This window comes from Aythya ferina (genome assembly GCF_964211825.1).
Source record: "Aythya ferina genome assembly, chromosome: W".
NCBI lineage: Eukaryota > Metazoa > Chordata > Aves > Anseriformes > Anatidae > Aythya > Aythya ferina.
Genome location: NC_140313.1, coordinates 13,995,706 through 14,022,129, shown reverse-complemented (window position 1 = coordinate 14,022,129; position 26,424 = coordinate 13,995,706). Strand labels below are relative to the sequence as shown.

The 26,424-nt window shown below is 45.1% G+C and overlaps 2 pseudogenes across 2 annotated transcripts in view; one reads left to right on the top strand and one right to left on the bottom strand.

Annotated features, from left to right (window-relative positions):
• The window catches only part of LOC311426497 (mitogen-activated protein kinase kinase kinase 1-like), a 286,004-nt pseudogene that overhangs the window by 37,306 nt on the left and 222,274 nt on the right, over window positions 1-26,424 (bottom strand). The window lies entirely within an intron of this gene.
• The window catches only part of LOC311426261 (mitogen-activated protein kinase kinase kinase 1-like), a 67,988-nt pseudogene continuing 65,627 nt past the window's right edge, over window positions 24,064-26,424 (top strand). The window contains exons 1-2 of the transcript XR_014698947.1: window positions 24,064-24,236; window positions 25,369-25,569. The product of XR_014698947.1 is annotated as a mitogen-activated protein kinase kinase kinase 1-like (transcript). The remainder of the gene's footprint in view (window positions 24,237-25,368; window positions 25,570-26,424) is intronic.

Here is a 26,424-nt window from a genome sequence, read left to right as displayed (position 1 = left end):
GCGACCATCCAAAGACTGTATCCCACCAGTTGTGACTTGTGTCTTGTTTTACTCTTTGCAAAACTCTGCTTATTTCCTTTGTATCATGATGGACAGTGATTAGAGTCTTCTCTCCATTTTCCTGAATGCCTTTTAAAATTTTAATCAGGTCTTGGTGTTTAACTAATTGCTTCACTAGTGCGAGGTTCATCCCAATAGGTGTAGGTAATAACTTATGATACATTGTGTTGTTAGACTTGATCAGCTGGTGGGATACCACTGGTGCCAAATGTAGAAAATCACACCCGACGCTTCTAACAAAGTTACAAATACAAAAATTAGAATGATTTTTGCTATGGAGAGTTATGTTCTCCTTATCTACTTCTACAAAATCACAAGCAGTTCTTAAACACACATACCCTTGACCAACATATACAAGCACAGTCTTTTGACTAGTATTTGGATGAATTTCAAAGTGACAGATACCTTGCTCCGTGTCAAAACATACATCCTGAGCATCAATTGTATTGCTTTCACAAATAAATCCTTGTTGTTCCTGGGTAACACATGATTCTAGATTTACAGACTGCCATTTCCCATTCTCCATCCGTGCCCATGTTCTATGCTCCGAAGGATAGAGCACTGTCTTCTCATGGTTTAATCCTAGTGCAATGATCAGGTGGATAACATAAACTGTGGCATTACATATAGTAAGCACGAAGGCAGTAGCCATGTTAACAATGGGATCATAAGTACAATTTACCAGGGTCCACAAGGACTGGAACTTCTTCTCAAAATCATTGGCATTGTCCCAAACAGCCTTTCGGACTTTAGCCGGAAAAATGCCTTCACTTCTGTCGTGGTTTAACCCGGCTGGCAGCTAAACACCACGCAGCCGTTCGCTCACCCTCCCCCCTCCCTCTCTGGGACGGGGGAGAGAAATGGAAAGTGAAGCCCATGAGTTGAGATAAAGACAGTTTAATAAGACAGGAAAATAATAATAACAAAATAATAATAACAATAATAACAATAATGTTACAATGGTGATAATAGGAAAATAATAATAATATGTACAAACAAGTGATGCACAATGCAATTGCTCACCACCCGCTGACCGATGCCCAGCCTAACCCCGAGCAGTCCGGCCCCCTCCCCCCGGCTAGCCACCCCTATATATTGTTTAGCATGACGTCAGATGGTATGGAATACCCCTTTGGCTAGTTTGGGTCACCTGTCCTGGGTCTGTCCCCTCCCAGCTCTTACTGCACCCCCAGCCTGCCTGTTGGCAGGACAGAGCAAAAGGCTGAGATGTCCTTGGCTTGGTATAAGCACTGCTCTGCAACAATTAAAACATCGGGGTGTTATCAGCACTCTTCTCATCCTAAGCCAAAACACAGCATTCCACCAGCTACTAGGAAGAAAATTAATTCTGTTCTAACTGAAACCAGGACATCTATCCACCCCTTATTCCATACCATTTATGTCATGCTCAGGTTACACTTTTTTCCATACATTCTAATTAGTCACCTACAGTAGTCATAGTAGTGATAATATACAGTATTATATAGTAATTAACCTGGTACAATTCAGTTCATGGGCTATTCTCACCCAGTATTAAATCTCTTTGAGGTACACACCGGACCTCTCCGTTCTTTTGCATCACCCACCAAGTGTATCCAGGTCCCTGAGCGAAAACAATTCCACGAATAGGTTTGCCTTTTCCTGAGGCGGGAGTAGCCCAGACTGTTTTACCCAGCATATTTCTTACATGCACTACAGGAACTTTATCCTCTTCTACAGTACGTAACAGGTTTGATTGGGCAGGTCCAGCTCGGTTGGCAGATCCCCTAGTATTGACTAACCAGGTGGCCTTTGCCAAATGCGTATCCCAGTTTTTGAATGTTCCAGCGCCCATTGCTTTCAATGTAGTCTTTAACAGTCCGTTGTATCGTTCAACTTTCCCGGAGGCTGGTGCATGATAGGGGATGTGATACACCCACTCAATACCATGTTCTTTGGCCCAAGTGTCTATAAGGTTGTTTCGGAAATGAGTTCCATTGTCTGACTCTATTCTTTCTGGGGTACCATGTCGCCATAGGACTTGTTTTTCAAGGCCCAGGATAGTGTTCCGGGCGGTGGCATGAGGCACAGGGTATGTTTCCAGCCATCCGGTGGTTGCTTCCACCATTGTAAGTACGTGGCGCTTGCCATTGCGAGTTTGAGGGAGTGTGATGTAATCAATCTGCCAGGCCTCTCCATATTTATATTTCAGCCATCGTCCTCCATACCAAAGAGGCTTTGACCGTTTGGCTTGCTTGATTGCAGCACATGTTTCACAGTCATGAATAACCTGTGCTATAGCGTCCATGGTCAGGTCCACCCCTCGATCACGAGCCCATCTGTATGTTGCATCTCTACCTTGATGGCCTGAGGTGTCATGGGCCCATCGGGCTATAAATAATTCACCTTTATGCTGCCAATCCAGGTCCACCTGAGCTACTTCAATCTTAGCAGCCTGATCCACCTGCTGGTTGTTTTGATGTTCTTCAGTAGCCCGATTCTTGGGCACATGAGCATCTACGTGACGTACTTTCACAGCCAGGTTCTCTACCCGAGCAGCAATGTCTTGCCACAAAGCAGCAGCCCAGATGGGTTTGCCCCTACGCTGCCAGTTGTTTTGCTTCCATTGCTGTAACCATCCCCACAGGGCATTTGCTACCATCCATGAATCGGTGTAGAGATAGAGAACTGGCCTTTTTTCTCGTTCAGCAATGTCTAAAGCCAGCTGAATGGCTTTCACTTCTGCAAACTGACTCGATTCACCTTCTCCCTCAGCAGCTTCTGCAACTCGTCGTGTAGGGCTCCATATAGCAGCCTTCCATCTCCGATGCTTCCCCACAATACGACAGGACCCATCAGTGAACAGGGCATATTTCTTTTCATTCTCTGGTAACTGGTTGTACAGTGGGGCTTCTTCAGCACGACCCACCTCCTCCTCGGATGATATCCCAAAGTATTTGCCTTCTGGCCAGTCCATAATCACTTCCAATATTCCTGGGCGACTGGGGTTTCCTATTCGAGCCCGCTGAGTAATCAGTGCAACCCACTTGCTCCACGTAGCATCAGTTGCATGATGCGTAGAAGAGACCCTTCCCTTGAACATCCAGCCTAGTACTGGCAATCGGGGTGCTAGGAGGAGCTGCGCTTCAGTACCGACCACCTCCGAAGCAGATCGAACTCCTTCATATGCTGCCAATATCTCCTTTTCAGTTGGAGTATAGCAGGCCTCAGATCCTCTGTATCCCCGACTCCAAAACCCCAGGGGCCGACCTCGAGTTTCCCCAGGTTCTTTCTGCCAGAGGCTCCAGGTGGGGCCATTCTCCCCGGCTGCAGTGTAGAGCACATTCTTTACATCTGGTCCTGTTCGAACTGGCCCAAGGGCTACTGCATGGACTATTTCCTGCTTGATTTGTTCAAACGCTTGTCGTTGTTCAGGGCCCCATTCAAACTCATTCTTCTTACGGGTTACTTGGTAGAGTGGGTTTACAATCAGACTGTAATTTGGGATGTGCATTCTCCAAAACCCCACAACACCTAGGAATGTCTGTGTTTCTTTTTTGTTAGTTGGTGGAGACATAGCTGTTATTTTGTTGATCACATCCATTGGGATCTGACGACGTCCATCTTGCCATTTTATTCCTAAAAACTGGATCTCTCGTGCAGGTCCTTTGACTTTATTTTGTTTTATGGCAAAACCGGCTTTCAGAAGGATTTGGACTATTTTCTTCCCTTTCTCAAAAACTTCCTCTGCTGTGTCACCCCACACAATAATGTCATCGATGTACTGCAGGTGTTCAGGAGCTTCCCCCTGCTCTAGTGCAGACTGGATCAGCCCATGGCAAATGGTAGGGCTGTGTTTCCACCCCTGGGGCAGCCGATTCCAAGTATATTGGACTCCCCTCCAAGTGAAGGCAAATTGTGGCCTGCATTCTGCTGCTAGAGGGATGGAGAAAAATACATTAGCGATATCAATTGTGGCGTACCACTTGGCTGCCTTCGATTCAAGTTCGTACTGGAGTTCCAGCATGTCCGGCACTGCAGCACTCAGTGGTGGCGTCACTTCGTTCAGGCCACGATAGTCCACTGTTAGTCTCCACTCGCCATTAGACTTTCGCACTGGCCATATGGGACTATTGAAAGGTGAATGAGTCTTGCTGATCACTCCTTGGCTCTCCAATTGACGAATTAGTTTATGGATGGGAATCAGGGAGTCTCGGTTAGTGCGATATTGCCGCCGGTGCACAGTTGTGGTAGCGATTGGCACTTGCTGTTCTTCGACCCTCAGCAACCCCACAACAGAGGGGTCCTCTGAGAGACCAGGCAAGGTAGATAATTGTTTAATGCCTTCTGTCTCTAAGGCAGCTATACCAAAAGCCCACCGGAACCCTTTTGGGTCCTTGCAATATCCTCTTCTAAGATAGTCTATGCCAAGGATACATGGAGCATCCGGGCCAGTCACAATGCGGTGCTTTTCCCACTCATTCCCAGTCAGACTCACTTCAGCCTCCAATACAGTCAACTGCTGAGATCCGCCTGTCACTCCACAAATATAGATGGGCTCTGGTCCTTTATAGCTCGATGGCATTATAGTACATTGTGCACCGGTGTCTACTAAAGCCTTATACTTCTGTGCGTCTGACGTGCCAGGCCATCGAATCCACACAGTCCAATAAACTCGATTATCCCTTTCCTCCCCCTGGCTGGAGGCAGGGCTCCCCTAATCCTGGTCAGAATCTTCTTCATTTCTGTGTTTGAAGGACTGTCTGCTGGAAGTTGGAGCAGCAAACTTTTCAGAGAATCCCTTTTTCTTGATTGTTTTCTTTTGCAACTCACGTACCTGTGCCTCTAGGGTCGCAGTAGATTTTCCATCCCATTTTCTCATGTCCTCTCCATGGTCTCGTAAGTAAAACCACAGGGTGGCACGGGGTGAGTACCCACCATATCGTCTTCCTTGTGTGGATGAACGCCTACCCCTGATAGCTGAGACACTGCTCTGTACAGGTAAGGAGGAGAATAATCTCTCTTCAAGTTGGTGAACCTTTTCAGAAAGGTTCTCCACAGTGTTCTCTTTTGGTCGGTGGACACTGGTTGGTTCAGGTGGGGATGAAGATAGATTCTCTTTAAGTTGGTGGAACTCTTCAGAAAGTTTCTCCACAGCTGAGACGCAGGCCTGTAAGGAAGAGGAGAGACTTTCTTCGTACTGCCGGAGTTGTTTAGCCACTTCATCCACTGTGGGTTCCTCATCCTCTTTCCAGGCCATTATTGCCAATGAGCTGGCATATGATGATGGTGCACTCCGTACAAACTTCCGCCACATGGGTCGTGTACACCTGACTTCATCTGGATCTTTGGATGTTTGTCTGAGGTCTGGATCCTCATAAATAGCCCGGCTAGCTCAGTCGGTAGAGCATGGGACTCTTAATCCCAGGGTCGTGGGTTCGAGCCCCACGTTGGGCGCCAAAAAAGACTGTCGTGGTTTAACCCGGCTGGCAGCTAAACACCACGCAGCCGTTCGCTCACCCTCCCCCCTCCCTCTCTGGGACGGGGGAGAGAAATGGAAAGTGAAGCCCGTGAGTTGAGATAAAGACAGTTTAATAAGACAGGAAAATAATAATAACAAAATAATAATAACAATAATAACAATAATGTTACAATGGTGATAATAGGAAAGTAATAATAATATGTACAAACAAGTGATGCACAATGCAATTGCTCACCACCCGCTGACTGATGCCCAGCCTAACCCCGAGCAGTCCGGCCCCCTCCCCCCGGCTAGCCACCCCTATATATTGTTTAGCATGACGTCAGATGGTATGGAATACCCCTTTGGCTAGTTTGGGTCACCTGTCCTGGGTCTGTCCCCTCCCAGCTCTTACTGCACCCCCAGCCTGCCTGTTGGCAGGACAGAGCAAAAGGCTGAGATGTCCTTGGCTTGGTATAAGCACTGCTCTGCAACAATTAAAACATCGGGGTGTTATCAGCACTCTTCTCATCCTAATCCAAAACACAGCATTCCACCAGCTACTAGGAAGAAAATTAATTCTGTTCTAACTGAAACCAGGACAACTTCCTTCCCTAATAATCAAGGCAGCCGTTGCCTGCAACCATAACTGTGCTTGCATACAACTAAGAGCTAAGGATACATTATCTTGTGCTCCTAATTTTCACCATTCTGATGGTTTATATAAATAGTTACCATTTGTTCGCCAGATGACCATAACTGCTAACTTTCCATTAAAGTTCTTATCCTCGGTTGTTACGGCTTTAGTTCAAAGCCACTCACCATTCTCTGTTATCACAGAGGCACCTTCTTGAATCACAATTACAACTATAAGCCATAAAAACAAAACAATTCTATGAACAAATTTTCTACCAACCATATTACCAAATACTCCCAACCATAATGTCCTCATTTTGTTCGACTAAGCTTTAGTTTCAGTTCATCGTCACCTAGTGTTACTTTCCAAGGAGCTCGTGGAGCCTTCTTCACTCAGGAATACTGGATCCAAGCGGCTTGTTCTCTAATCTTGATAGCAGTGTGAGTTGTCAGCAACACTTGATAGGGTCCATTCCATTTTTCCTCAAGGCTTTGTCCTGAAAAAGTCTTTATATATATATATTCCCCAGGCTTAAAGGGGTGGATTGGTTGATCCAACCCTCTAGCCCTGGTCCCTAACACAAATTTATGTACTTTATTTAATTGTTTTTGAAGTTCAGTTATATAAGTATATAAATATTCTGATCCCAGCTGCGTTAGATCTTCTCCACTAAATAGAAATTGATATGGCCTTCCATATAAGATTTCAAAGCGGCTCAAATTCTCTTTTACTCTAGGTTTAACTCTGATTCTAAGTAATGCTAAAGGAAGGGATAGAAGCCATGACAAATTAGCTTCTTGTCCGATTTCAGCTATTTGTTGTTTAATTAAATGGTTCATTTTTCTACCTGTCCACTTGCCTGCGGTCTATAAGGAGTATGCAGTTGCCAATCTATCTTTAGAATCTTACTTATCTGTTGTACCACTTGCACACAAAAATGTGAACCTCTCTCAGAAGACATTGCTACTGGAATCCCAAAGCATGGTATTATTTCATTTAACAAGACTTTAACCACTTCTCTTGCTTTGTTTGTTTGACAAGGAAAAGCTTCGGGCCATCCTGAAAACGTGTCAGTCAGAACCAGTAAATAACAATACCCCCCTTTTCTAGGGAGTTCTGAAAAAATCAATTTACCACTGTTGTCCCAGATAACTTTCCTTTACCGATTATCCCAAATTTTATTCTATTCTTGGTATTGGGGTTATTGCGTAAACAGATGCTACATTGTTGAGTTACTTGTTCTCCCCAATGTGTTTTATTGTGTTCTGTAAGAACTATGGGCCATGTCAAATTAGATGGTATTACTACGCAGCTATCTTTTAAATATACCCATCCATCTGGTTTCATTTTACCTTTCAAATCTTCAATTAATTTTAAGTCTTTTTTGTATAATTTGGCTTTTTGGTTCATGTATATAGTTTGGATTTTACCGTCTGGTATCAAAGACAATGCCTTCACCTCAGTTATTTCAGCTGCCCGTTTAGCCTCCTGATCTGCCAATCGATTTCCAATTTCAAAATCAGCGTTTCCCTTTTGGTGTCCCCGACAATGCATGATAGCTACCTTTTCTGGTTGTTTTACAGCCTCTAACAATTTTCAAATTTCTTCAGCATGTTTTATCTGTTTTCCCTGAGCAGTCAGTAATCCACTTTCTTTCCAAATTGCTCCATGAGCATGTACCACGCCGAATGCATATTTAGAATCTGTCCAAATATTTATTTTCCTTCCTGCTGCCAGTTCCAGTGCTCACGTAAGTGCAATTATCTCTGCTTTCTGGGTGGACATCCCAGGGAGTAATGGTTTGGACTCGATTACCTGTTGAGCATTTGTAACAGCATATCCTGCCTTACGTTGTCCTTGTTTTACAAAGCTGCTTCCATCAGTATACCAATGATTCATCAGCATCTTATAAAGGTTCTTCCTTAAGATCGGGTCGATTAGAATACACAGCCTCCATTGTTTCTATACAATCATGGGTTATAGGTTCATCCAGAGTTCCGCTAAGGAAAGAAGCTGGATTTACGACGTTAGTGACCACAATTTCCACATCCACTTGTTCCACTAATATTGCTTGATATTTTAAAAATCTTTGTGGTGAAAGCCAACGGTTTCCTTTTTGTTCCAAAACTGTTGAGACCGTATGGGAGACTAACACTGTCATTTTCCGTCCCATTGTAAACTTCCGAGCTTCTTGTATATTGATAACAACAGCTGCAACAGCTCGAAGGCATCCGGGCCATCCTTTATTTACTTCATCTAGTTGTTTAGAGAAGTAAGCTACTGCTCATTTATAGGGACCCAATCTTTGTGCTAGTACTCCCAAAGCTATCCCTTTGTCTCTCATAAGAAAACAACCAAAAGAGTTTCGAGAGATCCGGTAATCCCAAAGCCGGTGCTTGCATCAATTCTCGTTTAAGTTGTTTAAAGGCGTTTCCTGCTTCTCCAGTCCAGACTAACTTTGACTGATTACTCTTTATCAATTCATATAGAGGCTTTACCATTAGTCCATAATTATAAATCCAAAGGCGACACCAACCTGTCATTCCTAAAAAGGTTCGTAGCTCCTTTACCGTTTGGGGTTCTGGAGTCTGGCAAATGACTTCCTTACATTCAGTTCCTAGTTCTCGCTGACCTCCCGAAATTCCAAATCCCAAGTAGGTCACGTGTTGTTGAACCAGCTGGACTTTCTGTTGAGAGACTCGATATCCATTTAAACCCAGAAAATTAAGGAGACTTATAGTCCATCGAATACAATTCTCTTTAGTCTTGGTAGTTATTAAGAGATCATCTACGTATTGTAACAAAGCCCCTTCAGTGTTCGGAGGTATCCATTTTTCAAGTTCCTTTGCTAATTGGTTTCCAAAAATAGTGGGGCTATTCTTGAATCCTTGAGGTAGCACTGTCCACATAAGCTGTGTCTTTCTGCCTGAGTCAGGGTTTTCCCATTCAAAGGCAAATAGGTTTTGGCTTTCAGTGGCTAAAGGCAGGCAGAAGAAGGCATCTTTTAAATCCAGTACTGTAAACCAGACTTGACTATTCCTTAGTTTAGTCAGCAAAGTATAAAGGTTTGCCACTACTGGATGTATATCCTCAGTGATCTTATTTATGGCCCTCAGATCCTGAACTAGCCTATAGCTTTTTCCATCTGCCTTTTTAATTGGCAATATGGGTGTATTGTATTCTGATTCGCATTCAATCAATAATCCATACTGTATAAATCTATCAATTATCTCTTTAATTCCTTTCCTATCTTCTATCCTCAAAGGATATTGCTTAACCTTAACGGGTTTCTCTCCTGGCTTTAATTTAATAATTGTTGGGGTCACATTTTTAGCTCTTCCAGGGACTTCATTGGCCCAAACTCCTGGATATACTTGATTTATGATCTCTAAGGGCATTTCACTTTTAGGGTCAGTTTGTATTAGTGCCAAGCTTAACACATTTATTAGTTGTTCTTCTCCTATCCTTAATTCCATTTTCCCCTTTTCAAAGATAATTTCTCCTTCTAATTGTTCTAACAAATCTCGACCTAATAGAGATTTTGGAGATCCAGGTAGGTATAATAATCTATGTATTCCCATTTGTTTTCCCATTTTATATTTCAATGGTTTTAAGAAAAAGGCTTTTTCTTGTTGGCCAGTGGCTCCCATCACAAAGTCTTTATCTTCTGGTATTAGTTTCTGGTTCAGCACTGAATAAGAAGCTCCCGTGTCTATTAAAAATTCCATCTCCTGTTCCAATTTCCCTAGCTTAATTTTAACCAGTGGATCTGCTAGGGTAGAGTCCCCCGGTCCCCCTCATTGGTTCGTAACCATTACTAGCTTGTTTCCCTCTTGCCGCTTCGGGCATTCATTTTTCCAATGTCCTACCCCTTTACAATAGGCGCACTGTTCAGCCCGCAAGGAGGATCGCATCATCCTTCCCCCCCTTCCCCTGCCTCGAAGAGGTTCTTCCTGTTTTCGTAGGGCTGCCACAGTGGCAGTTGCAATTGTTTCGCCTAATTTTTGTCTTTCATTCCCCTTGCAATTTCTAAACACCCTCCAAGCTTTTCAACTCTTTCAACTTCTATTCCAGTACCTACATCACCAGTCTTAGGTGGCAAAACATAATCTTCCATCCTTTCCTCTGGCTCATTTAATTTTAAACATCTCTGCCCAATGCTACATGCCGAACAACACCTCCTTATCTTCACCGCTCCATCCCTCCTCATATCCTTTTCTATTGATAAGATTAAAGGGTCTTGTGGAGCCAGATTGATGCCACACTCCTTCTGCCATTCTGTGTGGTTTCTCAGAGTAAAAAATATATCCGCATATGAGACTTCATCCCACTTTCCTTCCCTCCTTAAAAATAACATTAATTGCAATAGAGTGTTATAATTCAAAGTCCCATTTCTAGGCCATTTTTCTCCATCTTCTAATTTGTAAAGAGGCCACCACTGATTACAATATTTGATCAGAGTTTTCTTATTTTCACCTCCACCTGGGACCCCTCCTATATCCTTCCAATGACTCAAAATACAGCCCAACGTACTTTTCTTAGGAATTTCACTGCTTTCTTGCCCCCCCGTTTTCTAATTCACACTTTCAAAATATATGTATCACTTACAAAAATGCGGGCACGCAGGTATCTTTCAATAGCGATGTCACAAAACTACTATTATTACCAGGAGATATTGCCAAAGTCACAATAACAATAATCAGAGTCAAATTCCACATGCAATAGGTCAGAAAACCGAAATATGTAACACTGTAATGATATCTTTCTTATAACAACGCCACGAAACTACTATTATCACCAAGAAAATAGCCAAAATCGCAGTAACAATAACCAGAGTTAAATACCACACTCCATGAGTCAGAAAACCAAAATAGGCAACACAATTCCAGATGGACCTTAAAGCGAGCTCTTTCCTTAAGGTCCCCAAATATACTTATGGTGCTTACCACAAAGTATATACCAAATACTGCCTTGCAGAAGATCACCTTCCGACTTACAGACAGATCCAGATCCAGATGGACCTTAAGGTCCCCAAATATATTTATGGTGCTTACCACAAAATATATACCAAATACTGCCTTGCAGAAGATCACCTTCTGACTTACAGACAGTTCCAGATGACCGGTCTACCAGAAAACCAAACCAGAATAAAGAATATACTCACTTACAATGATGGGCTCCTTGTCTGCCTCCGCAGTGATCCGGTGAGTCGAGGAGTCCCTCCGGGAAATCCCGGGGGTACCCTAGGGAGTCCTGTCCCCAGCGGGTCCTGCGGACCAGCAGAGAGGTTGTCCCACCTGGGTCGTCAAATTGATTTAAAGATCAAAGCCGAATTTCCTTAAGTGGTATATTCTTTATTGCAGCGCTGGATGCACGGGGGATCTTTCCGCCTATCGTGCATGTTTGAAGTGACTAAACTATCTCATATTTATACAGCGAAACAATTAATATTCTATTAGTGCCTATACATATTCATTACCTAACCCCGCCTACCCTCACTTCGTATGCTAATTAGCTTATCAGTCCTTGAGCTTGCGCAAAGCCTTCCAAGAATTGTGGGCCGGGGTCTTCAGGATGTGGGCAGTGGTCTTTGGGAGGAAGGCCGTAGGTCTTCCTCGTGATGCACTTTTCACCTTTTGCTTAATCAGTTGTTTTCCAAGCTGTAAAAATGCTGAGTTGGCTTTCGGTTTAACTGAGGGTCGGCAGATAACAGGATGTCTCAGTTAACAAGACATAACAGACAGTTGACTCAAGTTATCTCAAGTCTCAGCCTGACTAACGGTTAACAGATACCGGGATGTTTTCAAATAACAAGATGCTTCAACATAACAGAAGGTCTACAGATAACAAGATGTCGTTTACTTTGTTCTCATTAATTTTTAACCACAAGTTTTATTCTATCCTAAAGTGAGTTTATACAATATCACCAGCAGCTGGCTTCAAGGACAAGGTCTGTGTGACTGCTAATCACAAGGGGGTTGTTTTCTTGCAGGTGGGGTTGTTTTCTTGTAGTTGTTTATCTGAGTGCTTTTGACCAATAATCTTGTGTGAAACACTGTTTGCCCCTGTTAAGTTCACTATAAAAGTTAGGCTATTCGGGCAATAAAATGGAGCATGATCTGACTCTACTGGTGTCTGTCGTGCTTTCAGCCGTGCGTCCTCTAACAAATGGCGCCCGAACAGGCTGTGACCTGAACAGGAGACCCGAACAGGCTGCCACCAGCGGCGCCGGGACATCGGAGTGGCGCCGGGAGACCCAAGGCACACGGAATGCCTACTACCGTACGGAGAGAGCACTGACTGACACTGCAGGGCTACGGCCAGGGCTACGGCAAACTACGAGAGACATGGACAGACCTGGCGGACGCCGGAACACCTGAGAGACGTTGAAACACTCTATGCACCGACCCGGACAAAGGACTCACGTTGAGACACGGGGAAAAGAAACCGCAGGGAGCGCGGGAAAAGGAGCCGCAGAAAACGTGAGAAATTGAAGTAATCGCGGTGCGATGCGGGACATCCGAGATCGAGTTGCTACGGGAGACCAGAGGCGTCAGTGGACAACGGCAGCCGACCCTCACTGTGTGGCGAGTCGGCACAGAGCAGAGGGACGGACATCAGGACCCTGCAGACTGTCTGACGTAACCATGGAAGCAGCGGCGGCTGTGCTGCTTCTCTCTGGCATTCTTTTTATAAGAGGTTTATCTTGCAATGCAAAAAAGACTATTCGTCCCCAGATCGGTGTTATAACTACGTTTCTGGATAAGATTCCGTGGGGTTGCCACATTCTACGGATTACTAATGACGACTTAGCTCTATTGTGGGGCAAGAGTGCAGAGTCGCAGATTACACTGCCAAATGACCTCCGTCAGGCTCTTAGTAATTGTGTGTCTCATCCATCTGTGGTGAAGGGTCAGTGGCAAAAAGAAAAGGGGGAGAGTAAGGGGCAACAAAGACAGAAACGGTACCAGGAGGATGCCACTGACACTAATAGCATGGGTAATAGGAGTAGTATAAGTGACACAGGTGTGGGGCAGCGGCGGGCGCTGCCGCGTTGCGGGGCACTCTGTCTGCTGCTCACCCTCGCCTGCCTGTGCACTTCCGCCGACAGTGCTAAAGCAAAATGTGAAGACTGCTCAGATGGCAGTGATGAGAGTGCTTGTGTGAAGAAGACATGTTCTGATCTGACTTTGTGTGCAACAGTGGTCAGTGTGTGCCAAACAGATGGTAGTGTGATGGGGATCCGGACTGTGAAAATGGGTCTGATGAGAGTGCTGATCTGTGTCATATGAGAACATGCAAGGTAAATGAAATCAGCTGTGGTCCTCAGTCAACCCAGTGTATCCCGGTGTCCTGGAAATGTGATGGGGAAAAAGACTGTGACAGAGATCCTGATTGCAAGGATGGAAGTGATGAAATCAACTGCCCTTCTCGGACCTGCAGGCCAGACCAGTTCATATGTGAAGATGGGAACTGTGTCCATGGGAGTAGGCAGTGCAGTGGTGTGAGAGACTGTCTGGATGGCACTGATGAAGCAAACTGTAACAATGTTATTCAGTGCTCTGGACCTGGCAAATTCAAGTGCAGAAGTGGAGAATGCATAGATATCAATAAAGTGTGTAACCAGCAGAGAGACTGCAAGGACTGGGGTGATGAGCCCCTGAAGGAATGCATCATAAATGAATGTGACTGTCCAGCTGGGTTTGAGTTTGTAGACAAGAGAAACTGTGGAGATATTGATGAATGCCAAAACCCTGGTATCTGTAGTCAAATGTGTATCAACCTGAAAGGTGGCTACAAATGCGAATGTAGCCGTGGCTATCAGATGAATCCTGCTACAGGAACCTGGAAAAGGCTATACGGGTATAGAAATACAAATAACACTTGTGATTACAATGACACTGCTAAGCAGGGCTTAGGGTTTATGGCACGGAGACAAGGGGTAACAACTACAGTGTTTGGAACAATTGTACAGCTTTGGTCTTACCTCCTGATGTTTTTCTGATTTGTGGGGATAGGACCTGGCAAGGTATCTCTGAAAATGCTATCAGATGTCCATGTTACTTAGATAAACTCATTGTATTTGCTCCTAGCTTGTTACAGTTGCGTGAGATCATCAGACATAAATGGGCATTGCTTGCACCGGATTGCAATGATAATGTTGAATTGTGTGGGGTTGCAGCTAGAGCGGCATTGGCAATTTTAGTGCCTGGAGTGGCATCTGCGGCCGCACGTAACAACTGCTCGGCTGCGGGGATCGGCTGCGGCGTGGACGCCCCTAGGTGCACCCTGAGCGTTTTGCTCGGAGGGGACTCCACTCTCAGCTGCTCACCGCAGGAGCAAAGATCTCCTGAAGCTGCAGACAAACGGTATGTTTTCGGCTGCTGGAGGGATACTAACTGGAGTGTTAATAATTGTATGTGTTTTTAAATGTCCAGGTATTTTGTGTTGAAAGTATTTGTGTAAGTGTAAGGATTTAAAACAAAGTGTTACAAGTCACTTCACGAAGAACACAGTCAGAGACAATACTTGTTTGTTTGGTTATCATTCTAAATTATATTCTTGTGGTATGAATGAGATGTGCAGAGGCCTCTGTGTGCGATTGTGCTGTGTGAGTGAGAGTGCGCTTTTGCCATAGTACAGGAAGGAAGGTTGCCATAGTGCAGGTTATTGCCATAGTGCAGGAAGGAAGGTTGCCATAGTGCAGGTTTTTGCCATAGTGCAGGAAGGAAGGTTGCCATAGTGCAGGTTATTGCCATAGTGCAGGAAGGAAGGTTGCCATAGTGCAGGATATTGCCATAGTGCAGGAAGGAAGGTTCCCGGGATATTGCCATAGTGCAGGATATTGCCATAGTGCAGGCTGATAATAGGAAAATAGTGCTGGCAGGAATCATAGGAAAATGAAGGACGAAGTAGCCTTAGATTTATTACAGCACTTTTTAGAAAAACGTTGAGTAGAATGCAAACAACTAGCGAGACTGGTTGCGATCGGTCGAGCAAAATCATGTTTCACAAGTACGGAGTCATTGTTTGAAGTAGCCGCTTGGAGAAATTTAAGGGAATGTACTGTTTAAACCTTTCTGATCATAATGAGTCAATTCACAAATCCATTACTTTCCTGAAAGAGCACATGAGAAAGAGTCAATATGGTATCCTTTCAATCAATGGTTCACTGATTTGTTTGAAACAATGCCTAGATGGTTACTGGGATTAGTCAAAGAGGGATTAAGGATTCTGTTTGCTGTGGTGTCAATCATCATTGCATGTGGTATTGTGATAAATGTGGTTAAAGGGTTACTTGCAAAAATGTTATATTGGGCATTTGAAGCGGTGCCGGAAAAATGTCACACGGGACCCTTTCAGGGCAATAGACCTACGGAAATGAAGGTCTACTATAGGGACTTATCCACAGGGCAATGGAGTGGGCCTGCCATAGTACAGTATATCGGCAAAGGGTACATGTGCGTGCTCGCGCCTACAGGTACCCAGTGGATCCCTGCAAAGTGGACTAAAGCAGCCATAGAATCGGCACATGCTGAAGACGACCATGAAGAGGTTCCTGATACTCATTCTGACAATGATACGGGCTGCGGCACTCAAGGACTGTCAAGGACAGCCTTCGATCCTAAGGAGAATGTCTGGGTATCGCTGGCTAGGGAACTGAATACCACCATCTTCTGTGCAAGTCTAGCCAGCCCTAGCACACCTGCTGTTACATACCTTGTCGGGGTACCATTAAGTGATTATAGTAATTGTAGTGTTATTAGGTTTAAGTTGTGTTATGTCATGTATTCGACGTCTGATGGAAAACACCTTCGGCCAAGTACTGCTCGTACTAAAAGAAAAAGGGGGAATTGTTGGGAATTGGCACAAAGGGCGTGGACATGAGTCCGTGGAACAATTGTTCGATCTGAGCTTGCTTTAAGCAACCAGGAGTAGGCCTTAGCAAATCCCTTGGCCTGCTGTAGCTGAGCAAACCAAGCTACCAGGGCAACTATAAGTTCCCACGAAAGTGTTCCCACATCGCCCAATTGAGGAATTCAGAAAAATATTGTTACCAGCAGCTGGCTTCAAGGACAAGGTCTGCGTGACTGCTAATCACAAGGGGGTTGTTTTCTTGCAGGTGGGGTTGTTTTCTTGTAGTTGTTTGTCTGAGTGCTTTTGACCAATAATCTTGTGTGAAACACTGTCTGCCCCTGTTAAGTTCACTATAAAAGTTAGGCTATTCCGGCAATAAAAGGGAGCATGATCTGACTCTACTGGTGTCTATCGTGCTTTCAGCCGTGCGTCCTCTAACACCCTGGCAATTCCAAAGAGATACAAATCACTGCAATGTTCTGGGACTTGGCCTATGCTTAGTGAACTGCAATCAACGCCAGCCCAAACCATGCAATCGGCCCTACAGCACTTCCAACCCCTGTGACGGGCCATGCAGCCACTCCAACCCATGTGACAGGCTCCAAGGTTGGCCAGGGAACCAAACTGTGCTAGTATTAGTTGCCCCTGCATCCAAGATGAAACAACAGATGAGAAAGTAAGTTCATTTAGAAAGCAGAGGAACTCCTACTCAGACTGAGGAGGAAGAAGAAGGCTACACCGAAAGTGGCTGGGCCATCAGATGAACAGGAAGACAAAGAGGAAGCTATCATAAAAGCATCAATAACTACCCAATGTCTATCCTAGGGTGAGTTATGAGATATACATAAAAGATTTCAGCAGTTGTCCAATTGAACATGTTGTCACCTAGCTGTTCCAGTTCTGGGATAGCAGGACCAATAGCCTGGAATTAGAGGGCATGGAAGCCAGGCGGCTGGGATCTCCTCCCACAGACACAGGCATTGACAAAGCTATTCGAAAAGGAGCGCAAATCTTCAGCCTCTGGAGATGTCTCCTGTCAGCTGTGAAGGAAAGGTATCCCTTCAAGGAAGATCTTGTATGTCAACCAGGCAAGTGGGTGACCATAGAGGAGGGAATCCAGTACCTGAGGGAATTAGCCGTATGGGAGGTGATTTATGATGACCTAGAAAAAGAGCAGCTATCAAAAGAACCAGATGAAGTCGAGCATACATGACCCATGTGGTGGAAGTTTGTACAGAGTGTACCGTGATTATATGACAGCTCATTGGCAGTAATGACCTGGAAAGACCGAGAGGAATCCATGATGGAAGAATTGACTAGGTAACTCTGGCAGCACGAAGAAAGTCTTTCTTCTTCCCTATGGGCCTTCATTTGGGCTGTGGAGAAGCTTTCTCTAGAGGTCCACCAACTTAAAGAGAATTTATCTTCCTCCCCATCTCTACAAACCAGTGTCTCAGCTATCGGGGTAAGCATCCCTCTGTTCAAGAAAAAAGATATAGTGGGTATACACCCCATGCCACCCTGTGGTTTTACCTGCATGACCATGGAGAGGACATGAGAAAATGGGATGGAAATTCTACCTTGACCCTAGAGGCATGGGTACATGAGGTGCGAGGAAAAACAATTGCAAAAGGGGGGTTCTCTGAAAAAATGGCTGCTCCAATTTCCAGCAGGCAATCCCCCAGACACAGTAATGAATATTATGACCAGGAATAGAGGGGCCCTGCTTCCAGCCAGGAAGTAATAGTCCCATATGGCCAGTGCAAAAGTCTAATGGTGAATGGAGACTAACAGTGGACTACTGTGGCCTGAAGGAAGTCACGCCACCAATGAGTGCTGCTGTGCCGGACATGTTAGAACTCCAATATGAACCGTAATCAAAGGCAGTCAAGTGGTATGCCACAAGTGATATTGCTAATGCGTTTTTTCTACATCACGTTGGCAGTAGCGTGCAGGCCACAGTTTGCTTTTACTTGGAGGGCCGTCCGATACACCTGGAATCGACTGCCTCAGGGGTGGAAACACAGCCCTACCATTTGCCATGGACTGATCCAGTCTGCACTGGAACAGGGTGTGATGGTTTCACTCAGGTGGGCAGCCAAACTCCACCATAACCGCTCTCTCATTCCCGCCTCTCAAAGGGAAAGAGGGAGAAAATATGATGTAAAGGGCTCAAGGGTTGACATAAGAACAGAGAGATCACTCAACAATTATTGTCACGGGCAAAACAGACTCAGCATAGGGAGATTAATAAAATTTATTACCTATTACTAACAAGTTATAGAAGTGAGAAACAAAAAAATTTTTTTTTTTAAATTAAAGACACCTTCCCCCCCATCCACCCTCTTCTACCTCCTCCCCACGAGCAGCACAGGGGAAGAAGGAAATGGGGGTTGTGGTCAGTCTAGAGCACTTCATCTCCGCCACTCCTTCATGGTCACTCTCTTCCCCTGATCCTGCATGGGGTCCCTCCCTTGGGATGCAGTCCTTCCCAAACTGATCCTGTGTGGGCTTCCCACAGGCAGCAGTTCTTCAAGAACTGCTCCAGATATGGGTCCGTACCACGGGGTCCATCTGTCAGGAGCAAAATGCTCCAACATGGGTCCCCCCATGGGTGGCAGCTCCTGCCAGGTCACCTGCTCCTGCATGAGCTCTTCTCCACGGGCTACAGGTACGGCCCAGAGTCTGCTCTAGTGGGGGCTCTCCACACGCCACAGAGTCCTTCGGGTCATATCCACCTGCTCCACTGTGGGCTCCTCCACGGGCTGCAGCATGGAAATCTGCTCCTCCGTGGTACACCATGGGCTGCAGGGGGACAGCCTGCTCCACCATGGGCATCTCCACAGGCTGAAGGAGAACTTCAGCTCCAGCACCTAGAGTACCTCCTCCCCTCCTTCTTCACTGACCTTGGTGTCTGCAGGGCTGTTCCTCACTCCTTACTCTCCCAGCTGCTGTTGAGCAGCATTTCTTTTTCCTTTATTAAAAATGCTCTCACAGAGGTGCAACCTACATCGCTTATTGGCTCGGCTCTGGGCAGTGGTGCGCCCTTTTGGAGCCAGCTGAAACTGGTCCTTAGTTGACATGGGGCAGGTTCTGGGTTCTTCTCACAGAGGTCACCCCTGCAGTCCCCTGCTACCAAAACCTTGTCCCTATACACAGTGGGAAGCTCCTGAACACCTGCAGTACATCGATGACATCATTGTGTGGGGTGACACAGCAGAGGAAGTTTTTGAGAAAGGGAAGAAAATAGTCCAAATCCTTCTGAAGGCTGGTTTTGCCATAAAACAAAATAAAGTCAAAGGACCTGCACGAGAGATCCAGTTTTTAGGAATAAAATGGCAAGATGGATTTCGTCAAATCTCAATGGATGTGATCAACAAAATAATAGCTATGTCTCCACCAACTAGCAAAAAAGAAACACAAACTTTCCTAGGTGTCGTGGGGTTTTGGAGAACGCACATTCCAAATTACAGTCTGATTGTAAACCCTTTCTACCAAGTAAACCATATGAAGAACGACTCCAAATGGAGCTCCAAGCAATGACAAGACTTTGAACAAATTAAACAGGAGACAGTTCATGCGGTAGCCTTTGGGCCGGTCAGAGCAGGACCAGATGTAAGGAATGGGCACTGCAGCCGGGGAGAATGGCCCCACCTGGATCCTGCTGTTGGCTGGATGCTACCTGGTTTGGGGCTGGATGTTGAAAGGAAGGGTCTCCTCTACACATCATGCAACTGATGCTACGTGGAGTAAGTGGGTTGCACTGATTTCTCAGTGGGCTCAAATAGGAAACCCCAGTCACCCAGGAATCTTGGAAGTGACTGTGGACTGGCCAAAAGGCAAATGTTTTGTGATATCACCAGAGGAGGAGGTGGTCCGTGCTGAAGAAGCCCCACTGTACAACAAGCTACCAGAAAATGAGAAGAAATATGCCCTGTTCACTGATGGGTCCTGTCGTATTGTGGGAAAGCATCGAAGGTGGAAGGCTGCTGTATGGAGTCCTACGTGACAAGTTGCAGAAGCTGCTGAGGGAGAAGGTGAATCGAGTCAGTTTGCAGAAGTGAAGGCCATCCAGCTGGCTTTAGATATTGCTGAATGAGAAAAGTGGCCAGTACTCTATCTCTATACTGATTCATGGATGGTAGCAAATGTCCTGTGGAGGTAGTTACAGCAATGGAAGCAAAACAACTGGCAGCACCAGGGCAAACCCATCTGGGCTGCTGCACTGTGGCAAGATATAGCTGCCTGTGTGGAGAACCTGGTTGTAAAAGTACGCCATGTAGCTCACAGAATCACAGAATCACATAATCGTCTAGGTTGGAAGAGACCTCAACATCACCTAGTTCAACCTCTGACCTAACACTAACCAGTCCTGCACTAAACCATGTCACTAAGCTCTACATCTTTTAAAGACCTCCAGTGATGGTGACTCCACCACTTCCCTGGGCAGCCCATTCCAATGCCTCACAACCCTCTCAGTAAAGAAGTTCTTCCTAATATCCAACCTAAAACTCCCCTGGCGCATCTTCAGCCCATTCCCCCGCGTCCTGTCACCAGGCATGTGGGAGAATAGACCAATCCCCACCTCGCTACAGCCTCCTTTAAGGTATCTGTAGAGAGCAATAAGGTCGCCCCTGAGCCTCCTTTTCTCCAGGCTGAACAACCCCAGCTCCCTCAGCCGCTCCTCGGAGGACTTGTTCTCCAGACCCCTCACCAGTTTCGTCGCCCTTCTCTGGACTCTCTCGAGCACCTCGTTGTCCTTCTTGTAGCGAGGGGCCCAAAACTGAACACAAGACTCAGGGTGCGGCCTCACCAGAGCCGAGTACAGGGGGACGATCACTTCCCCAGACCTGCTGGCCACACTGCTTCTTATACAAGCCAGGATGCTGTTGGCCTTCTTGGCCACCTGAGCACACTGCTGGCTCATATTCAGCCGACTATCCACCAATACTCCCAGGTCCTTCTCTGCCAGGCAGCTTTCTAACCGCTCATCTCCCAGCCTGTAGCCCTGCTTGGGGTTGTTGTGCCCCCAGTGCAGGATTCGGCACTTGGCCTTGTTGAAGCTCATGCAGTTGACCTCAGGCCATTGGTCCAGCCTATCCAGATCCTCCTGCAGAGCCTTCCTACCCTCGAGCAGATCGACACACTGTAGTGGGTTTACGTGGCAAGTTTTTGGTATCAGGGGGCTATAGGGGTGGTTTCTGTGAGAAAGATCTAGAAGCTGCCCCATGTTTGGGAAGGGCCCCATTGTTTTCCAGATCTGAGCCAATAAGCGATGTTGTTTGCGCCTCTGTGAGAGCATATTTAAGACAGGGAAAAAACGCTGTGCCAGACAGCAGCCGGGAGAGTCAAGGGAGTGAGAAACAGCCTGCAGGTGCCAAGGTCAGTGTAGAGGGAGAGGGAGAGGTGCTCCAGGCGCCAGAGCAGAAGTCCCCTGTGGCCTGTGGTGAGGACCATGGTGAAGCAGGATGTCCCCCTGCAGCCCATGGAGTACCACGGTGGAGCAGGGTTCCATGCTGCAGCCCGTGGAGGAGACCACGGTGGAGCAGGTGGCCCTGCACCGACGGAGGCTGCCGCCTGTGGAAGACCCCTGCCGGAGTAGATTCCGGGCCAGACCTGTAGCCCGTGGAGAGGAGCCCATGCAGGAGCAGGTGACCCGGCAGGAGCTGCTGCCCGTAGGGGAGCCAGGTTGGAGCAGTTTTCTCCTGAGGGATGGACCCCGTGGTACGGACCCATATCTGGAGCAGTTCTGAAAGAGCTGCTGCCTGTGGGAACCCCACGCCGGATCAGTTCATCAAGGACTGCATCCCGTGGGTGGGACCCCACAGCACAGGGGACGAGAGTGACCGAGAAGGAGCGGCAGAGAAGAAGTGCTGTAGACTGACCATAACCCCCATTCCCCGTTCCCCTGCGCCGCTCGGGGGGAGGAGGTGGAAGAGGGTGGATGGGGGGGAAGGTGCTTTTGGTTTGCTTTTTCCTTTGTTTTCTCACTTCTCTCGCTTGTTAGTAATAGGCAATAAATCTTACTATCTCCTTATGCCGAGTCTGTTTTGCCCGTTACAATAATTATTGCGTGATTTTCTCGCCCTTATCTCAATCCTTGAGACCTTTTCTCATATTTTCTCCCCATTCCTCTTTGAGGAGGGGGAGTGAGAGAGCGGCTGTGGTGGAGCTCGGCTGCCCACTCGAGCGGAACCACGACACACACGCACCTACCTTGGTGTCATCTGTGACCTTACTGAGGGTGCACTCGATCCCCTCATCCAGATCATCGATGAAGATATTAAAGAGGACCGGCCCCAGCAGCGAGCCCTGGGGAATGCCACTAGTGACTGGCCTCCAACTGGATTTGACTCCATTCACCACAACTCTTTGGGCCCGGCTATCCAGCCAGTTTTTAACCCAACGAAGCGTACGCCAGTCCAAGCCATGAGCAGCCAGTTTCTTGAGGAGAATGCTGTGGGGAATGGTGTCAAAAGCCTTGCTGAAGTCAAGGTAGACCACATCCATAGCCTTTCCATCCACCCAGTGTGTCACTTTGTCATAGAAGGAGATCAGGTTCGTCAAGCAGGACCTGCCTTTCATAAACCCATGCTGACTGGGCCCGATCGCCCGCTTGCCCTGCAAGTGCCGCGTGATAACACTCAAGATAATCTGCTCCATGAGCTTCCCTGGCACTGAGGTCAAACTGACAGGCCTATAGTTCACCGGGTCTGCCCTCTGGCCCTTCTTGTAGATGGGCGTCACGTTTGGTAGCCACCAGTCAACTTGGACCTCCCCCAGTAGCCAGGACTGCTGATAAATGATGGAAAGCGGCTTGGCCAGCTCCTCCGCCAGTTCTCTCAGTATCCTCGGGTGGATCCCATCTGGCCCCATCGACCTGCGCACATCCAAGTGCTGTAGCAGGTTGCCAAACATTTCCTCATGGATAGTGAGGGCCACATCCTGCTCCCCATCCCCTTCCACCAGCTCAGGGTACTGGATATCCAGAGAACAACTGCTCTTGCTGCTAAAGACTGAGGCAAAGAAGGCATTAAGGCATTAGGCCTTTCTAATTTTGTCCCTGCACAGCCTCGCAACATCCTTATAGTCCTCCCGCATGGCCCGCCTTCTTATGATCTCTCAAAGATCATAAACCCTCTTTTGTCTCCTATACTCAAGCCACAACTATCTGTTGAGCCAGGCCGGTCTTCTTCCGCGCCGGCTTGTCTTTGGGCACATGGGGACAGACCGCTCCTGCGCCATTAAGATTTCCTTCTCAAAGAGTGCCCAGCCTTGCTGGACTTCTCTGCCCTTCAAAACCACCTCCGAAAGGGACTAAAATATTCCATATCTGTGTCTAAATTGAGTGTTGATGCAATAGAGCGCTTTATTAGGAGTATAAACGATTACTCTGGTTGAGCATTTTTCTGTGCAACACCGTGCACAGTGATTTGCTTCCAGTATCTGCGCTAACTAACTGTTTCAGCTGTATTGCAGGCAGAAAAACAGTCCAGGGTTCTTACAGGGCACAGAACACCTTAATTTTTCTGTATTGCTTCCAGGTTTAAAGTAATTTTATTTTGTAACAAGTGGTCATACTGTGCTGTAGAAATAATAAACCTAATATTTCTCGTCTGATACATACAGTATATAATAAATGGATTCAAGGTTATAACTCTTATATAGGCAGACAATGACTGTAGGAAAAAAAATCATTTTAATCCTACTGTCCAAATGGGGGAACTGCTGTCCTTTGGGATACCATGAATGACAGATAAGCACTTTAAGAATAAATCAGTTGCTTCTACAACTAATGGAAGTGGCACAAACGGACGGGAAAAACGTTCTTGTTTTTATATGTTTTGCATATAGACTAACAAGAAAACACCTATGAGATGTTAATATTGGAAACTAGCAAATTTGCAAACTTTGTATGTCTGAATTATGGCTTAATTATATAATGCTAGAAAAACAAGTTTTGATGGGTTTGCGTTGCTTTAAAGTGAAATGATTAATTTGTAATTCTAACACTCATGGTTTAATTCCTGCAAGGTGGTGAAACCTATCCCTGTGAAAGGAGATGCATATGAAAAGAACAAGATATCTCAAGAACCTCAAGCTGAAGGACAAAGCACTGCTTGTTCACCTATGCAGAAAGGAAGGCATAGTCCTTCTCCTGGTAGCTCCTCTTCATCGTCCTCTAGGACTGTTAAATCTGAATCACCAGGTGTTAGAAGAAAAAGGGTATCTGCAGTACATGTAAGTTGCAAGCTGTGATGTAATTACTAATTTGGCTATATTCTGCAATCTTTTGCTTAAAAGAGAGGCAATTAGTATGTAATCCTCGCTGGGTAGGGCAAGATGCTGATGTAAAAAAGGGGTGTTATGACACAGTATCACTTGAGAGTGTTACATTTCTCTTATGTATGGAACTTTATTCTCTGCTCTTAGGTGTGTTTCTTCTTTTTAATTCAGTCATGCTTTCGTTTTTTTGTTTGTTTTGTTTTGTTTTGTAGGAAATAAATGAGGCCATATGTTCTCTTAGTTAGATTTGCACAAAGAGATGTCAGTAGTTTTTCTCTGTAGTTTTGCATGTCAGTTCTCCAGGCAAGTATATTCCCTCGAGGAAAAGATTGTTGATTAGAGTAAGATTCCTGTAGAAAAGAGTTACTGGTATGCTATTTGTGATCCTCTGTTTCAGGACTGTTCTTTGCATACAGATTGGTGACGTTTTAGGTATTTGCATTGTTAGATGATAAAATCTATACCATTGCATTTGAGAAGATCAGGAATGGAGTGGAATATTTTGAGCATTAATTACTGACTTCATTAGAGAAGATCAGGAATATAGTGTTTTGAGCAATAGTATATAACAGATTACAAACATACTCATCCACAGTTAATCTTCTGTTGACTTGTATACAATTTCACAATGCAATTAGAGTAAGAATAAAGTCTAATTGCTTTTATTGTCCCATTGCTCTAACAAAGGATTCCAAAATCAGTAAAATATGTACTGTTATTCCACTGAACTAGGAATTAATATCACACAATATAGCACTGTAGAACAAATCCTTTCCTCTTGATAAGAGAAATTAAAATGTTAAAAGGCTATTAATGAAGACTTGAAAACTGAAGCAACTTAAAAGTCTCCTTTTCTGTCATAATACCAGACAAAATTTCAGTTATAAAAATTTCAATTAAAAATTCTTGTTTTTCTTCTGCCCTCTAGTTCTGGTCATAAAAGAAAATTAATCATTTTAAATTCATGTAGTCTAATCAAGTTGTAGTTTCTTCAGGTCTGAGGGACTCTTATTCTATGACATTCTGAACAAAATACATAGCTAAACTTTCTATTTCCTTCCTGGAAACAATGGAACCACTTTTGTAGCATCAGAATGGACGAATAACACTGCCTCAAAGAGCCCCATCTCCAGATGGCTTCTCTCCATACAACCCTGAAGAAACAAATCGTCGTGTCAATAAAGTTATGCAAGCTAGGCTGTACCTGCTGCAGTAGATAGGACCCTACTCTTTCTTAATTGGAGGAGACAGCCCTGATAATAAATACAGAGTGTTTATTGGGCCTCAGATAAAGAACATTGTTGTGTTGTCTGTATCTTTTATTAATTTATAATAAATTATAATTTTATTAATTTATAATTAATCTTGGAAAACCGTTGTCCTGGTTTCAGCATGTTATCAACACTCTTCTCATCCTAATCCAAAACACAGCACCCTACCAGCTACTAGGAGGAAAATTAACTATCCTAGCTGAAACCAGGACAACTGTACAAAACCAAATTAGATTGTCAGTCAGCAACCCATGCTAATGGTTCTGTAAAGCAATGTTTAAAAGATGTAATACGTGCTCATATAGCATAGTAATCAGCTTGTATTTTTATCAAATATGTAGCAAGTACTATTTTTGTCCGAAGTTTCTCTTAAGAAAAAGATTCTAGTTAAAGAAATCTTTACTAACGTTCCATATATTTCTTATTCCTACAAGTAGCTCCTAATTATATGTCTTATTAAGCATTTTTGGCTAAAATTTGGCCACTTACTTTCCTGGTTTCTCACCCTGAAATGCTTTATTTCTTTAACTATGGGGTAGCTATAAATGACAAGCAATGTCATAATTCCTTTAATGGAGTGATAATATCATTAATACCCATAATAAGGTCCTTTTCAGAGACTTTCATAGTACTACTGTGATGCTGTATTGGGGAACATGTAGGTTTTTGTGTAAGCAGAAACATGTCATTTAAGTTTGCCGTCATGTTACAGATATATATTATGATTATATGCATAAATTCCTTTTAGTATGGAGAGTAACAATAGCTTTCAGTTGATTTTTTGAAAAAGAAAGGAGAAAACTGATGCTATAATTGTCAGATTTTTTTCAGACATATTCCTAAATAATATTTTGGGAATTCCCTTTTCTGAA